Consider the following 13,868-nt stretch of genomic DNA (forward strand, 5'->3'; position numbering starts at 1 on the left):
TTAGCACTACCATTTTGCAGTGATGGAATATGAAATTATTGGCCTAAGGTCATAAAACTAGCAAGTGGCATAGTTAGCAATCCAGTGAGGTGAGTCAGCTCCAAAGCTTGTGCCCTTACCTGCTGCTTTATATTCTAGTTTCCTGGTTATCCTTTGTGCTACTGTTTTTCTCATTCTTCTTTGGTTTTCATATTCTGGTATGGTTTCTTCTCTTTTTGTGTTCCCTTCCCCTTTGACCTATTGCTGTTTCCTCCACCACATCTCCTATTAAATCCTCTCCTTGAACCAGAGGTCTCAAAAAAATAGCTACATTAGGTGCTTATTACAGTGATAATATGTTTGAGCAAAAGATAAAAATCCTTTTTCATCAATGAGTGGTTTAGCTGTGAAATTATATGTTTTGCCCTTAGAAAATGAAATGTCCACCCCTCATGTCTCAGAGCACCCTAACGGGACAAAGTACTAGACAGAAGTCAAACAGACTTTCGGATGTTGCAGCCCCTTTTTTTTCACCAGCTTATGCAAAATATAAAGGATATATTTGAGCGAATTTTAAACACAATAGCTATTTAACAGTCTGAGAAGAAAATATTTAAGATTTGACAAAATCTGACAAAGAAATTCAAGGTACTCCACAAAGTACTCTTATTTCTACTAGTCACTTTATAGTTTACCTTATCACTGCAAGCAGATTAGGGAGATATTTTATAGTAAGCTGTCAAGTACAACTTACCCATCTACTGACAGGTAAGTGCAGAATTATTTACTGAGAGAATTATGATCAGCACCTTTCTTACTAAAAACTAAGTTTACAGATGAAATGTGATTAAGAGCACAGCACAGAACAGACATTTCATTGACTTTTTCAACTTAATATCTGCCTATCAGCCTGCCCGGACCTGTGCTTCCCAGTTGCACACGCTACAACTAGGGAACCCTGCGGCGTCTTCAGTCACTTAAAATGATGCAGCTAAGGAAGAAGATGAATTCGTTCTAGTCACATTTCTGATTTATTCCAGGACTATCAAATGGCAAAATGGGGCTCTTTTGGTAAATATATAGGAAAAGAAGCAAAGAATAATTACACTGTCAGGTTTCCAAAGCATTGGTACGACAGGCATTAAGGATACTGTAAAGACTCCTAAAGTAAAAGAATTTGGATAGTCCATATTGAAGCTGAGACAGTTAGACTCATTTTTCCTACATGCTTGTAACAAGATGACAATAAAGATCATGGCCATTCAGGTTTGGGATGGTGTGATGTATGCCCATGGAAAAACATGAGAGAATAAAACAAGTACTCTCATTCAGTTAATCTGTAGAGAATATCTAAATTTGCAAGGCTCTTCACTCTCACGGGCTTTCAATGTTTGCAAAATTGTAAACTCCTGAATTATGTGCCCACATATTCTTTGCCCAGATCTCCAGTATGCAGTTTGATATCTTACATATTAATTGATATTTGTTGAATTAACACTTTACAAAGGAAAACACAGGGCTTGATATAAGCCGATGCCTGTAGGGACTCTATGGGTTGCCAAGGAAAGAACTTTATCAAAGGATCTTCTCAAGAAAAGAAACAGTAAAACTAGTGATGATAGAGAGGGTTAACTTGTGCTCCTAAAATGTGAACTGAAAGTACATCATATCATTTGGTATAGTGATTAAGAAAAAGAACTTTAGAGTCAGAGGATCTGATTTTAAACACTGGCTCTTTTTATTACTAGCTATGTGATCTTGGGCAAATAACTTAATGTCTCTGAGCTTGTATCCTTTGCTGGATCCTGGAGATATAAATATTTTCTGTCTCTTAAAGTTGTTGTGAGGGTTAAAGGTACTATTTATTAATATTAAACACATTGCCTAATAAATATAAATCCTTCAATGTCACTGTTTTACTTCTGCAGTTGATATATCCAGTCTTCTTTCATTCAAATGTTGCACAATCAAAAATCAAGTGTCCTTCTAATTTACTTCTGGCTTAAAAATGAAAACAAACTTATCCTGTGTTTTAATCATAATTTAAATGGTTGAAACCTAATTTTTTAAAAGATTATTTAGAATTCGATGTCAAAGTGCTTAGCATACTCTACTCCGAATAGTAGTCAGAAGGCAAAGTCCCAATATTACCAGAGATCAACTCAGGCATTTTATTTGCTTATAAAACTCCCTAGAATTTAGCTCACAAGTCTAGTAGATATGGACACTTTTCCTTTAATTTTCAAACTGGTGAATTTCAAGGGGATGTGGACTTTAATTTAAAAAAATAATAAATAATAAACTTTAAATAGATACACAACAAAACCACTGAAATAGTAACTGAAAATAGAGTAAGCCTTTCAAAGTTAATTTTTCCTTCTAAGATATGTATCAAACACAGAATTAGAGACAAATTAATCACAATTACTCTTAGCCATAAATGAATGAAAGTTTGTATAAATTGTATTTTCTAATAGCCACTCTGAATGGATTATCTTAAGGAGACTGTCAGCTTCTGGGAAGTGTTTTATAGAAGCCAATTAAGGAGCAAAGCTTAATCATCATTTTCTCAATGGTAGTTAAAGGAATAATTTCATTATGGAACCATTGAGAACTGGGCTGAGCTAATCATGTATTTACACACATGAACACATACAAACACAGTCACAGATTTTTTTAAATTCAAGAGCTAACTGTCTCAAAGTCTAAGTCCTAAAAGACGATGAAGATTCTGAATTTCAGAGAAACAGGAGGAACTACAGCAAACATTTTGGAGGAAGCCCAAGTGAAATTTCAAGAGGCCAGAGCATTATCACAGATCCATGTTGCCTTTAAACATGGAAATTTATGTGGTAGCTGTCAGTTACTAGAGGCAAGCATGACTATTCAGTTAAGAAAAAGGACACTATAAAGCAGAAGGACTGCAGAGTATTTAAGAGCCTTAACTTCAGAGTCTGACAGACCTAGATCCAAGTTCTTGCTCTACACCTCTTATGAACTGTGTTTCTGGGAAAGTTATCTAATCTCTCTAAACTATTTGTAGAATGTGGATAACAATATGGCCTTTCATGCAGTGTTGTTAAGAAAATCGAATCAAGCAATACCTTGCAATGTGCTGAGCCAATGTGCTAGTGCACACTGGCCATCACTGTCGCAGCCATTCCTATTATTTTCCAGGAACTGGAGGTGGCTGAGGTCTGAGTATTTGGGAATGTTTCCAGGTGAGCAAAGAACACCCCCTCATGGAACTCAGTGATGATTAGCAAAGTATGGGTTTAAGAGACTATAATTCTAGGCCCTTTTCCATGTACTTAGCACCAAACTGGTAACAGACATTGAAGTGAGCAGGCAAATCCTTGAAGAGGACTATTTAGACAACTGGAAATCTCAATACAAAGCTTAGTTCCTGTTTCATTATTTTCAAATAAGCTTGGAGGAGGGGGATCCTTTCCATAAAAAGATATTTTTAAGACAAACCAAACAAAATGTAAACACTCCATTTTTTTTCCTTTATTTTCCCAATAAAAAGCTTTTCTTTTTTTAAATTAAAAGACCAATTTTCCTCCAAATCAGCAGTTTCTGAATCTTTATATCTTTATATATCAAACCCCAAATTCTCCACCAAAGAAGTAAAACAATATTTTGATTTCACATTTTAATATGTCAAAAGGAACCATATATGTACATTAAGCCCTTATATCTGCTTTTCAGTTGTTTTAAATAACAGTTGATCCATAGTACATTTGCCTTTATTAAGTAAAATATCAAGGTTATTTGCTTTGGCTGAAATTATATTACTATAGTATGCTATAATATATACACATATAGTATATTATACTATAGGATAACAGCATACTATGCTAAAAAACATGTTCATTAACAGTTTGTCTGACACTACTATATTATTTGATAACAATAAAAGTAACCTCCTAACGTCTAATGAAAACTACTTGATCAACAAACATCTTTAACTCACAGGACTTAGTGAGAAAATATGGTGAAGCCTTCTTATGTTAGGTTTCAGAACTTTAACTTTTAAAAAATTAATCACATTTTATATAGCACACTGCCTCAATTTAATTACAAAAAGTCAGCTTTACTTTAATTGGCTTATTGGTAGTTTAACCATATTTAGTTTATTTAGTTTATAAAAATATTTGTTTCTATGTTTCTATAAATTTTATAGGAATATTTAGTTTGAACAATGATGATAATAGTTATATATTGTAATTGAAAGTTTAAAATTCTTTCTTTGTGCTTTCTTACAGGCCTGCTGACCTGTATTTGTAGTTCAGAATCTATTTTTTAAGACAAAAATAATTCAGGTCAAAGCAGATTAAAGCTATTATCTGAATCACACTACCCTCCCCATGAAACAGTAACTACACAAGATGTTATTCAAAGTTAAAAAAAAATTACTCTTTAATTTCAACCACTGGCAATGTATGGAATAAGGCCAAACAAGATTAATAAGTGTCCAGGGAAATAGAGTCAGTCTTATTATATCAATGTTATAGAACTCACTAACATAGTTTGCTCAGAAAAATGTAGTTTGCATTTTTAAAGGTAGTAATAACTGGTGACAAAATTCTTAGTACAATTCTACTGCTTTACCATTAGTCTGTTGTTCCTGTATCCAGAGGATGCATCTCCAAACTGTAGTCCATGAATATGGAGTAAATGGCATTAACATCTACTGGACTTTCTCAAATCAGGAATCTGGACACACCCTCCACTCGTTTCCCCTTCTTATTTCCAATATTAAATTGATCATCACTGTTTCTTGAATCTCCTGCCCAAATATCAGTCACACTTTTGCATCTCTCTCCACTCCCATTCCCATTGCAACAGCCAATGCCACAGCCTTTCCAGTTTTACTCATAGTCAATGGTGTCAATACATCTTCCAACCTGTTTCTATATTGCCCTAATATCTTGTACTTCTTCATCATGCTTATCAGAATTGTAAATAATTTGGTATGTGCTTAGTGATGATTTCAATAAGCCTCTGCCTAGTTCTATAATTTTTAAGCCATATCATCTGATTCAATAATGTCTGGACTGTATGCAAGTTTTATATACTCAGGATCTGCTTAATTTCTCTAAGACTCAGTTTCTCAACTAAGGAACAAAGATATAGCCATTCCTAATACATAAGTGGTTAATGACATTAAGTATCATACTTTTGGAAAAACTCTTAGATGCCTGAAACATGACAAATTGTCAGTAAACACTAGCTATCAATTATTAGACTGTAAGGTGTTTGAAAGCATATTATCTTTTGTACATGTCAATCAACAAATAAGTGAAAAGGCTCATTTAGATGGCTTTATTATGCTCTACTAAATCATCAGAAGGGTTTGGTTGCTGAGAACAAAATTCACACTAGCGAGTTTAAGCAGAAATGAATTATTATAGGGTGTTAAATGGCTTATAGAATCATTGGAAAGATAGAAGGCATAGACCAGTTTATGCTTTAAGAAATTACTTCTAAAGCCAGAACACCGAATCTGGATTCCAAGGAAGTTTCTGAATCCTTAATAATCAGCATGCTGCTTATGAGAATGGGAAGTTCCTACTATAGCTGCTAGCACCTGAGCCACACAGTCACTGCCATCACTGGAAGCTGCTGATACTGGGAAGATTCCACAATCATAAGACAGCCACTGCCAGGAAGGCTGCCATAATTCAGTAAATTGGAGCTAGTGATGTAGACTCCAGAACTATATTGTATGATTGCATTCTACAGTCCACAAGATGAATACACCCAAAGAGCTCCTGAGTGCACAGAGGGACCTATGTCTCTCCCTGCTGCCTGTTAAATCTAATTGGCAAAATCTAAATAACATCAAGAAATAAGATGAAGAGGGCTGTATAAAATCATATATCCAAGATAAGAGTTTGGAAATTTTCATTAGAGGAGTGTGTGCTTGAATGGGAAAGGGTTTGAATGGTGGGCCCATATATTTAGATGGCTTAAGGGGCAGAGTTCGTAAATAAATGCTAGTTACCTTCCAAAAATAATTCTTTCTTTCTATAGCAATGAAATCCCAGTTTTTGGGTGTAGGTATGGGTCAGGTGGGGGAGAGAACATGGTTTCCTGGGAAAAAAAAAGACATTCTAGCCTCTCTCGCAGCTATGTATGGTCATGAATCCAAGATCACAATGTGATGTGAGAAATGTGAAATGTGCAACTTGGAGGCAATGTTCTTAAATTTGAGAGATTTATACTTCTTTCCTGCTGGCAAGAATGTGTGTAAAGGGCTAAGCCATCTTCAACTATGTATAAATAGTAATACCCTAGGAAAGGTGGAACAAGGTGAAATCTCGGTTCTTGACATCTTTGACCCAAACTGGCCTGGCTTAGGCTACTTTGTGAGATCAAAAATAGATTTATAATTAAAGTCCCTGCTGTTTGGGATCTCTAGTAAAACAACTCATATGACCTCACTAATAAGGTTGACAGTACATTGTTAGTACTGCAGGTAAGTGGCATAACTTCAAAATACTCAGGATATTTCAAAAAGATCCATATGATCCACCTATACGAAAATCTTTGCCTTTTCCTCTAATATTCCAATTTGCTAAAAGGTTTGTATGTGAACTGATTTTGAATTTTTGACTTCTGACTGGAAGTCTCTTGTAGCTTCCTGAAGAACAACTCACTTTGAGAATAAGTCTGTTCTTATAGAGATTTTACCAGTTGTGAAATCCTGTCATTGACCTTCCACACTATTTGACTTCACTTGTCTTTATCTTGTTGAGTGACCAGAGAGTATTTGAAATAATTATTGATCCTTCCATCATTATCTTCAATGTTAAGTAAAAATACTTCTTCATTATTGGCATTTCCTTGTGTTAATAGCTCAGTTAGAGCCACTAAAAGAGGTGATGAAACAAGCTGTACATAGTCTTACGGGATAGGTCAATTTGTCCCATTCTAATAGCAAATACATTTGGACTTCAATAATTATGACTTTATAAAGTAAAGCACAACCTTTGTAAATAATAAAGATGGTAATCTAGCTTCCACAGTCTCCTTTGCTTTCTCTCTCAATTGGTTCTGAAACAGGTTTTAGAGAGAAGAGATAATTATTTAATCATTCAAAGATACTAATAACTTTCTGCTTTCTTCTTTCTCCATTTCCGCTTTCCACCACATAACTTAGATTCTTTGGCTTTCTTATCACACAACCCACTCCACTCCACTCCACCACTCCTCATTCCACTACTATCCTTTTTTAAACCCTGGATATTCACCGTTGTATGTCAAATATACTACCCACAGCTACTTTGGGGGCAGGTTTAGAAAGCTTGGTGATCCCTGAACCAGGGTGCATCAAGACCATCCCTGGGTTGGTTGATTTGCTAGGAGGAATCATGATATTCAGCACATAGTCAGACTCATGGCTATGATTTATTACAGTGAAAGTAAAAAAACCAAATTAACAAAAGGAAAAGACACATGAAGCTAAGTTCAGAGGGAATGAGGGACAAGTTTCCAAGAGTCTTCTCCCAGTGGAGTCATACAGTATGTGCTTAATTCCTTTAGCAACACATGAAATGTTGTCTACCAAAGAAGATCCTGAGGACTTCAGAGCCAGGGTTGCTATTGGGAGCTGATCATTTAGGGACCCTCTGCCAGGCATGTACCACATTCTACACTCTCAGAAAGAGAACACGTGTTCAGCATAAACCACATTGCTTGTATAAAGAGTATGGGTTCAGTGAGACATTCTTAACAATTCTGAGAATGGTGAGAATTCTCCAAAAATAAGCACAACTGAAAGGTGAACTTCATAAGTAAATCTTTCTAAAGATAGCAGTCTCAAGCCTGTAATAAGTCTTCTCTGTGTACAGGATTTCTGTAGTCCAGAAAGATACTTTAAAAAGTCCTTGATCACAATTATTTAATAACCACTTACTATCCTAGTACTATATTAGACATACTAGCAAAACAAAGAAATTGAGAGACATTATTTCATTATATAAAAGGAAAAAGTTGATCACATAAGAAGCAGTAAAAGCAGTAAAATGTAGAATTATTTATGTGACAGAATTTACCTTCATTATTCCTGCAATCTATTTATAATTATATTTACTTTATCAATTAACAAAAATCTCCACAAATTTAAATAGCGATGCCTTCACACATCTTATTATTTTCTTGGGTACTCATAAAGCACTGTCTCTAAATTTTCCTCTAAGGAGCTTCAGTAATGAATTAAGGAGTTCTCCGGAAAAGAAATGAGTTTATATCTTTTGTCCATTCCCAGAAACTAACTAGTTGTATGATTTGGGGTTATAATAACAACTATTCAGTTATTATTATGTGTGCCTTAGAAACATTATTTATTTTCATCTCTATAGAAACCCTGTGAGATATATATTCTATTATCCTTTTGACAATAAAGAAATAAAGGCCCAGAGAAATAACTTAACCAAGCTTATCTGGCAAGTAAATATCAAAGCAATGAGCTAACTCAGGTCTGAGTCTAAAGCAAATGGTTAAATATTATTATTTCAGTTTCCTTGTATGAATTTAGCAATGATGCCTATCTCCTGTTCCTTCTCACTCTCTCTCTCTCTCTTCTTTTCTGTAAAAATTAAACATTGTATAAAAAATGCCTAACATGGTATTCATCATATACTATACCATCTGCAAAAAATAGTAGTTGTCATTGATCTGTTCCATAGTCACTGACAACAGCTATTACCCAAACCAATTTCCTCATAAATTGTCACAGGCAGCCTCTTCAAGAGGGAGAAAATAGTTTAGAAGAGATTAAGGCAGTAGGATCATCTTCAGATTTAAAATTGGGCTCAAGAACCATGCTTCTTCATTAAGTTGATAATTTGAGAAAGAAAAAAGAAAAGAAAAATGTGAACTGTGACATTGAAAAGGGCACTGGTAATTTTTTCTCCAAAGTCTATGCATGTAATAATTTTAACAGGTCAGAGAGGGGAATGAGATATTTAAAAAAACTGAACTGTGACCAAAGTCAAATTCTCAAAGAGACTACCCACAAAATGGAAATCATCTCCAATCCACTGAACGTGTTTGAGGGTTTGATCAGCAGAAGAGTCTAGAGAAGAAACCAACTCTTGTTATCTCTTTCAGATTTTATATAACCAAAACACAGGAAAGTTTAAAGGGTTCATGTTATTCTCAGCTATGTGTTACAATCTGGCTACCTACAAAACAATCTCACACACATATACATCTTTGAAAGCAGTTATACCACCACCTCTTGCAGAAGTACCTATATGCTGGATATAAAATACCACATTCTGTTAGGATTTAATACATATGAGAATATCTCCTTAGAATCCACAGAGATAGGAATTATTACATCCTAGATCCAGGCAGCATAGATTTTACACAGTTTCATGTTCATATTTAAATTCACAAGAATTTAAATATGTAGGTGTATATGTATATATCCTAAAAAGTGTCATTTGATAATTATGAAGTTAAACACGAGTAATTCTTCCAAATGGCCATGTGATAAGTAGTCAAAAAGTAAACAATCAAGAAAAATAAAGCAAGCAAAATAGCCCTCTAGGAGTGCCAATTATTGTCATGGCAGCAATGATGCTTTCACAAAATCCATCATTACTCCAGTTAATGACTGGTGAGTAAAAGTACAGATGACTTTTGCCTTGGTACAGAAATTCAGGACATTAACTGAGGAACTGACCATTAATCCCAGGTAATATAAAGGTCAGTTTTCACAGGATCATTGCTTAAGCAATCTTCTATTCAAACATAAGTGCAGTTCAGATGGCTAAATCTATAATGACTAAAAAATATTGGTACTTTTTAAAAAGAATTCTGGCTTGCAGTCAGTTGATTCAATGTTCCTTTGCTTAATACAACATCTAATATCATCTATTGTATACACGACATCTAACTTACAATATTTGGGACATAGATTTTTAGCTATTTCTTCTAAACTACCAATGCCTTATCCATCCACCATCTGAACAGAACATAATATATAATAAAACAATGGCTGTTCTGTCAAAGTTGCCAGGAATATTGAAATATATATGTGTAATTTTGGAAAGATTAATAATAATCATGCAATAAACAGGCATTTTGAAGTGATCTCTGGAAATATTAATACTATGCTGGTAGTTATAAATATTAGCATTTAGTAAGGTGATTGGAAACACAATTTACTAAGAAGAATGATGTAGTATATTTCAAAAAAAAAGTTTTCATGGACAGGCTAAATGCCCAACAATAAGAGGTCTTCTGCTACCTTTATTTAAAGAAATAGTATTTAGCCATTTAAAATGATCCCAGCAGAGGCATTGCTGCAGGACTGACAAATGGCTTGCTGAGGTGAGCTGACTACTGTGGCAGACTGAGAGGCCAACAATGTTCCCAGAAAAAGAGTCACTGCGTGGCTCACAAAGGACCTCTGCAGACAGAGATCAGCCACTAAAGGCAGACAGGCAGAAAGGCAGATCACCCATTGTCCATGTGCAGCAACTGAGGTTCCACTGCAAAGGAGAACCAGGCACTGAAGGGTAAAGAGTCTTGAGCTTCTGGGCACCACAGGATGGATGCCTTCTTCATAAAGCCATAACTTTACAGAACAGAAGGTATAGCAGATCTACCTAATAAAAGGAAGAAACACAGAAACCCAGACAAAAAGAGGCAGAGGAATATGTTCCAAACAACAGTATAGGATGAGACATCAGAAAGAGGTCTAAAGGAAAAAGAGATCACCAATCTTCTCGATAAGTATTTCAAAGTAATAGTCATAGATCTCACCTATCTGCAGAAAAGGATTGATGATCTCAGGGAGAACTTCAGCAAAGAGATGGAAGATTTGAAAAACAGCCACTCAGAGCTGAAGAATACAGTAACTGAAATGAAAAAAATACAATTGAGGGAATGACTAATGCATTGCTACAAAAAGGAGACAATCAGCAAGATGGAAATTAGAGAACAGGAGAACAACAAAGCTGTGGAACAGAGAGAAAAAAAGAATCTCTAGAAATAAGGGGATGCTAAGAGATCAGCATAACAATGCCAAATGAAACAATATTCATCTAATCAGGGCGTGAGAAAGAAAGGAGAGAAACAAAGGGATAGAAAGTATCTTTGAATATGTAATTAATGAAAACGTCCCCAATATGGTAATGGAAATAGTCATTCAGGTCCTAGAAGGGGAGAAAAACCCCTAACATATGGAACACTAGGAAGACATCAACCAAATAATAAAATGACAAAGATTAAGGATAAAGGGAAAGTATTGAAAGCAGTTAGAGAGAGGCAAAAATTTAATTTATATAGGAAAGCCCATCAGGCAATGAGCAGACTTCTCAGCTGAAACTTTACAGGCCAGAAGGAAGGCATGAAATATTTAATGTACTGAAACAAAAGGACATTAAACAAAGAATCCTCTACCTATCAAGGTTATAATTCAAAATTAAAGGAGAAATTAAGTTTACCAGATAAACAAAAATTAACAAAATTGACCAATACTAAACCAGTCTAACAGGACGTGTTAAAGGGACTTCTGCAGATGGAAATGTTTTTAAGCCTAAATAGTTTTCACCAGTGAAAATAAATCCACAGTAAAGTTAGTAGTCCTATTACTTACCAAGCAAGTATGAAGTTAAAAAATAAAACAAAAGTAGTAAAACCAACTGTACAAAAAATCAGTCAAGGGATATACACAAAAACATGCAGATTATCACACCTAATACATAAAGTATGGAGGAAGAAGAAAAATAAAAAAGAACTTTTAGATTGTGTTTGAAACAGAGTGACCATCAACTTAACATCCAATGTTATATATTTAGGAAACTATTAATAAACCTTGTTAACCACAAAACTAAAGCATCTAATAGATACAAAAAATATATTTTAAATCCAATTACAACACTAAGGAAAACCATCAAATAACAAAGAAGAATAAAGGAGAGGAAGAAAGGAATAGAGGGGAACTATGAAAACAATCAATAAAATGGCAATAATATTCTATCAATAACTACCTTAAATGTACATGGACTGAATGCACCAATCAAAAGACATAGGGTGGCAGAATAGACAAAAAAACAAGGCCCACCAGCTTGCTGCCTACAAAAGATTCATTTCAGACCTAAAGACATACACAGACTGAAAGTGAACGGATGGAAAAATATATTTCATGCAAATGATATGGGAAAAAAAGAAAGAATAGCAGTACTTGTATCAGACAAAATAGACCTCAAAACAAAGACGGTAACAAGAGATAAAGAAGAACATTACATGATGATAAAGGTATCACCCTGACAAAAGGCTATAACCATTATAAACATCTGTGCACTCAACATAGGAGCCTTAACACCCCACTTACATCAGTGGAAAGATCATCCAGACAGAAAATAAATAATGAAACAGAGGAACTGAAAACACATTACATTACATAAACTTAACAGATATATACAGAATATTCCACTCCAGAGCAGCAGAATACACATTTTTCTCAACTGCCTAAGGAACAGTCTCCAGAATAGATCACATACTAGGCCACAAGAGCCTCAGTGAATTAAAAAAGACTGCAATTGTATCAGGCAACTTCTCAGGCCACAATAGTACAAAACAAGAAATAAACTATACACACACAAACAAAAACAAAAAACAAACATAAAATCCCACAAACACATGGAGGCTAAACAATATGCTTCCAAATAAGAAATGAATCAAGGAACAACTCAAAGTAGAAATACATGGGGACAAATGAAGACAAAAATACAACATTTCAAAATTTTGTTGGACACCACAAAACTGGTTCTAAGGAAAGTATGTAGCAATAGAGATTTTGTTCTGAAGAAATAAAAACAATCTCAAATAAACAGTGTAAACTCACAAGTAACGAAACTAGAAAAAGAACATATGAAACCAAAAGGTCGTATAAAGAGGCACATAAAAAATCAGAGCAGAAATAAATAAAATAGAGGACAGAAAAAAAATCAGTGAAACCATGAGCTTGTTCTTTGAGAAGACAAACAAAATAGACAAGTCCCTATCTAGAATTATCAAGAAAAAAAGACAGAAGACACAATAAACAAAATCAGCATGGAAGAAGGAATAGTCACAATGGATACAATAGAAATAAAAAGAATTATTAGAGAATTGTATGAACAAGTATACGCCAATTAATGGGATGACTTTAAAAAAAATCAAGAAATTCCTAGAAAAGTACAACCTTCTAAGACTGACCCAAGGAGAAGCATAAAATCTGAACAGACCAATTACCATAACAAAATTGAATTGGTAATACAAAAACTCACAACAAACAAAAGTGAAGAACTAGATGGCTTAACAGCTGAATTCTACCAAATATTTAAAGAGTTAAAAACATCCTTCTTAAAATATTCCAAAAAGTAGAAGTGGAGGGAATATTTCCAAACTCATTCTATGAGGCCAGCCAGAATCACTCTAATACCAAAATTAGACAAATATGCTACAAAAAAATAAATAAAATTATAGACCAATATCCCTGATGAACACAAATGCAAAAATCCTCAACAAAATATTAGCAAACCAAATTCAAAAATGCATTAAAAATATCATCCATTGCAACAAACTGTGATTTATTCTAGGATGTTATAATACTCATATACCAAACATTATTATATACCACATTAACAAAAAGGAGAAAAACCACACAATCATTTAAATAGATGATGAAAAAGCATGTGACAAAATTCAACATCCATTTATGATAAAAACTCTCAAAAAAATGGGTGTAGAGGGAATCTACCTCAACATAATAAAGGTCATGTACAACAAACCCACAGCCAACTTCATACTTAATAGTGAAAAGCTGAAAGATTTCCTCTAAGATCAGGAACAAGACAAGGATTTTCACTCTGAGCACTTTC

This window comes from Manis javanica, chromosome 11, assembly GCF_040802235.1.
Source record: "Manis javanica isolate MJ-LG chromosome 11, MJ_LKY, whole genome shotgun sequence".
Taxonomy (NCBI): Eukaryota; Metazoa; Chordata; class Mammalia; order Pholidota; family Manidae; genus Manis; species Manis javanica.